At 32.6% G+C, this 5,316-nt stretch overlaps 1 pseudogene; it reads right to left on the bottom strand.

The window, feature by feature from the left end:
* Nucleotides 1-1,319: 1,319 nt before the first annotated feature.
* Nucleotides 1,320-4,464, bottom strand: LOC132803072 (vacuolar protein-sorting-associated protein 37 homolog 1-like; annotated as a pseudogene).
* Nucleotides 4,465-5,316: the final 852 nt, after the last annotated feature.

Raw genomic sequence — 5,316 nt, 5'->3', positions numbered from 1 at the left:
TACCGACGGTTTCATCGGGAATTACCGAAAGTGTACAGTCATCGTATTTCTTTTGGAAATTTTGAGAAATTTTTAAGCAATTTTGGGATTTTCTCTCCTTAGGATAATTTTAGAATTCATATTTTGCATGTTTTTGCATTTAACACACATTACGGGACTTGTGGGGCCCAAAAAATTGGTAAAATGTGATTACCATAGGTGTTTCGATAATTACCGATGAAACCTTCGGTAATTTTTCCAGAGGGTATGTGTTGGTTACCGACGGTTTCATCGGGAATTACCGAAAGTGTACAGTCATCGTATTTTTTTGGAAAATTTGAGAAATTTTTAAGCAATTTTGGGATTGTCTCTCCTTAGGATAATTTTAGAATCGATATTTTGCATGTTTTTGCATTTGACACACATTATAGGACTTGTGGGGCCCAAAAAATTGGTAAAATGTGATTACCATAGGTGTTTCGGTAATTACCGACGAAACCTTCGGTAATTTTTCCAAAGGGTATGTGTTGGTTATCGACGGTTTCATCGGGAATTACCGAAAGTGTACAGTCATCGTATTTTTTTGGAAAATTTGAGAAATTTTTAAGCAATTTTGGGATTTTCTCTTCTTAAGATCATTTTATAATCCATATGTTGCATGTTTTTCCATTTAACACATGTAAGGGGACTTGTGGGGCCCAAAAAATTGGTAAAATGTGATTGCTTTAGGGGTTTCGGTAATTACCGACGAAATCTTCGGTAATTGTTCCACAAGGTATATGTTGGTTACCGAAGATTTCATCTGGAATTACCGAAAGTCTACAGTCATCATAATTTTTTGGCCAATTTGAGAAATTTTTAAGCAATTTTGGGATTTTCTCTCCTTAAGATCATTTTATAATCCATATGTTGCATGTTTTTTCATTTAACACACGTAAGGGGACTTGTGGGGCCCAAAAAATTGGTAAAATGTGATTGCCATAAGGGTTTCGGTAATTACCGACGAAACCTTCGGTAATTTTTGAATAAAAAACAAATTGAACGTTGTCATTTTTTAATGCCGTTTGATCACTTACTTTGTCAGAATTTATCATTAATAAGGCTACATTTAGCATGTTATTGGTTGGAACACACATGATTGAAGTTGCCGGATGGAATTGTGGTGATTTTTTTACAACGGTGTACAAATGTCAATTACCGACGATGCATCGGTCATTACCATTGGGCAGTAATATCATCCATGCAATAGTAAGAAACATACAAACAACTGAACCAAAAACTGAACACGGAATGATATGTTATCAAACATGCAATAAACTGCATCCGTCTACTTTTTCAAGTTAAAAATCATAAATGTAAATGTAATTATGGCAAAAACTGATAAAATTGTAACTTTACAATACTATACCACGATGAATGTTGAACGTACATGAACAAGTGCTGTCAAAACTGATATACTAGCAAAGAGAAAATATTTAACCAAATAATACACAGACAATCATGTTTATCTAGCCAATGCATTGAAATTGCAAGTAAGATTTCAGTGTGTTCCAAGTATATATCTTTCTATAATATCAATTCAACTAAGTGAATTTGTTTTAGCTGCAAGATGAATGAGTGCTCGCTTAAGTGGTGTGAAGCTTCTTGTATATCTGCACAAAAGGACCGAGCTCGATCTCCCTATCAAGAAGCTGCTTGTGCAGATTTTCAGATTCCTCATCGGTTTTGTTCATTGCATCTGTAAACAAACACCAGTAAAATAAAGGTTAAAAGTAATTAAGATAAAGTAGCTTATTATCAAATTTGGCTTCTCTACATTAATTCTTTTATGTTTAAGCATAGCCACTAGGTACGAAACAATAGAATAAAACATGTGCTTGAGCACAAAGAAACTACACAATGTAGATTTCCAACTATAAATTATCATATTCTATACCTGGAAGCCTTTGGAGAAGGGAAGCAAGGGAATCGAACCTCAACATTTCTTCCTTTTGTCTCTCAAGCTCATGTAGCTTCTCCTATGTAGCAGCCAACTCTGTTGTTCTAATAATTCTGCACTGTGACCATACAAACAGGAGAAAATGTTTCACAATCAACACAATAAATTCGCACTACCTAAAGAAAGCAAGATAAATATTACCTGATTTCTGAGCTCCATAATGCGTGGTTCATTTTCCAAATTCTCCCCTGTGAGTTTAAATAAATTCAGGATCTGTTTCTCCATGCATAATTCAATTGTGCTGGACTGATATATATATAATTAAAAAAAAAAAAAAAGAACTAGCAGATATCTCCATGCATAATCCAATTGTGCATGACTGATATAACAAAAACTAGTAGATAACAAGAAAAGAATAACTAGCTAGCTGCAGTGTTTCTTTGCGAATTTCATCTCTAAGATGATAATTGTCAAGTTGCAAAAAAATATCTAGGAAAAATAATCAGAACATAGACTCAAGTATCACAATAGCGAAACTACTATATATTGGGAAGGCATAAACCACCATGCTCATTAATAAACCATATAAATCAAGCACAAAAGTCATTGTATTAGCACAATACCCAATATTCACTAACAAGCATTTTAAAAAGGGGTTGATGCATACACTTTATGCACTTAAGTACTATAGACAGATTCCCAAATAAGAGAAAAAGCTTATGTACGTACATTATTTTGAATTTTAACTTGATCGAGCGAAAGTAAAAATTGATGGTATGCATCCTTGTCAAATAAAAGCTTCCTTAACTCGTCAACACTAAAAAATATCCAATCAAAAACAAGAGAATGATAAATATTTATCAATAATGTTTAACCCAACTGCAAAATAACATATCCAAATGAAACAAGAGAATGATAAATATCAATCAATAATGTGTAACCCAACTGCAAAATAACATATCAAAGCGTAAAACATTACAATAATCAAATGAAATATGAAGTTTATGACTTTTACAAAGATGACTAATATTTTCACAAATAGTAAAACAGATTATTTGTTAAGTAGGCTTTAGAAAAATAAAATTAAATGACATAACAAATGTATAAGTAGAAATTAGTTTTCTCTTCATAACAGAAAGAGAAGGAAATAAGCAAGTGGTGATGATACTATTAGAACAGTTTGATAGAATACATGCTTGTCTAAAGATTAATCAACCTAGTTCCATAAAGTCATATGAGTAATCAATATAAAATTTAGTCATGAGCATGAGGAACCTCACGTCTTATCCTTCAAAACAGCAATTACACCCACAAGCCATACAATAGATGGTTTGACTAACAAAAAAATTTGTATTATCATAATTTCTACACAAAATAACCAATAACCCCACTTCCTTTCTACACAAAATGACTAATAGAATATATTTGTATTGTACTCTACTTTCACTCTATTACCTTCAATGCCCATCAAAAGACCTCAGATTTTCTTCTCACAGAAGCAAGCAACCAAAGAAGCAAGGCATACCATAATTATTCATTCCAACCCATATCCCAAGTGGCATATCAAATACAGTCAAGCAATGAGTTGTATCAAACACCACTGCATCACTAAAGATCTTATATGACTTGACAGAAGATGCATATGACCAGACAATGTTCTATAGTTGGTTGTTTGAATCAAGTGTATACTCAAATTTGAAATTAGGGTATTTGTCCTAAATATTTCTGCACATATACAAGTCTATGCTCTCATCTTCTGGGTCTAATTTCCTGAATGACTGCAAAAATACCAAAAGTGCACAATACCAAAAGTGCTAATAATAAATCACAGTTTCTCTTATTTCCATGCCCTTAAAAAAAATGGTGGGTTTTTGAAATTTTTTGAAAAAATACCCAATTCAAGTGAGAAATTGATGAGAAATTACAGATATTTAAAGAGATACCAGGGGACAAAGTAGCCCGAAATGGCCATGGTTCAAACAAAATGTTGGAAAACAAAAGAGAAAAGAAGAGCAGGAAAGACAAGAAATGGGGAGGCAAGCAGAAAGTGTTATCTGTTTTTTTTTTTTTTTTTTCGTCATGAAACCAAAACTCACCCGAAATGCTTCTTTGTGTTGGAAGAATTACAGAAAAGGCCGAAGCTCGAAGAAGAAGAAGAAGATGAAGAATGCTTCTACGGGAGATGTTCATGGCAAGAACAACGGCCACAGCAGAAAACCTATAGTGCGCCTTAACAGTCAAAATCCAGTCCACAAATTCTTTCCGAGCCATCAATGAAGCACCATTCGAGCTCAAATCGCTGAAACAGACATGGGTCTCTTCCTCTTTAAGGATTAGAGAGTCAAGCTAATGATCTTCCCAGAATAAGTCATTTTCCCTCGCTCTTGAGTTTAAAGACTTTAAAATTTGCATTACCCATTACACAAATCATCTCTCTCCCAAGCTCTGTTCGCCATTCTGTCTCACTTTCTCTTCCTCTTTTCTTTGTGCTCCGTTCATGTCGTTCAGGTTCAGGGGAAAAAGAGAATACACATGCCCTTTCATTAATTCTTTCTTTTGAAAGGATAATTTAGGAATATTGAAAAATAAAAGGGCAAAACAAAAAATATTGAAACCAAAGGGGTAAATTTCCTTAGAAGGCTTTCAATACGCGTACCAAAATCTCACCTACAAACCACAGTCCACAACAATCAATTGGGAATCTCGAAATCTATAAATGAGGCCTAATAAGGCCCACAATCGGGCCCATGATCATAGCAACCAAATATGCCAACCGTGTAGCCATATACCAAGGCTAATTTTTAAACTTAGTCACGACGATAATTTTGAAGAAAAAAAAATTGCCAATATTTATTTCTATATAATAGTATCGATGATGGATCTTTTAATAATCATAAATACCTATTCAATAATATCAAAAATAAATAAATAAATAAAACAGCATCATTCAAATCCTACTAATCCAAAAATAAAATAAAAACAAAATAATAAATTAACTGAAAAAAAATTAACTGAAAACCGCATAAATAGGAAAAAGTATCACTTATACTTGAGACGACAATGAATAAATAAATTCAAATATATATTACCTTCATGTGATATAAATCAGAGATAAGAAAATACAAAGTCATGCATATTACTTCAAATTTTTTAAATTTTATTTTTTTAAACAAAAAGTCTATTTATCTAGGATTAAATCAATATTAATCCAAGAATATTTTTTAAAGAACAATCCTTCTATCCTATGCTTTGTTTTCCAAGATTTTCTGAATAATATTTTTTCATTGGCTTTTTCCTCTCCGAACCTTTCAAAAGTGGATCTTCTTTAACTCTCTCAATTCTAGTATTGAAGAAGTCAAACATAGGATAGAATAATTGTTCTTCGAAATATGCATCAT

The sequence above is a fragment of the Ziziphus jujuba genome, chromosome 3 (assembly GCF_031755915.1).
Source record: "Ziziphus jujuba cultivar Dongzao chromosome 3, ASM3175591v1".
In the NCBI taxonomy this organism is placed as follows: Eukaryota; Viridiplantae; Streptophyta; class Magnoliopsida; order Rosales; family Rhamnaceae; genus Ziziphus; species Ziziphus jujuba.
Note: the sequence above shows the minus strand (reverse complement) of the source record. Positions and strands in the feature narration are given on the sequence as shown.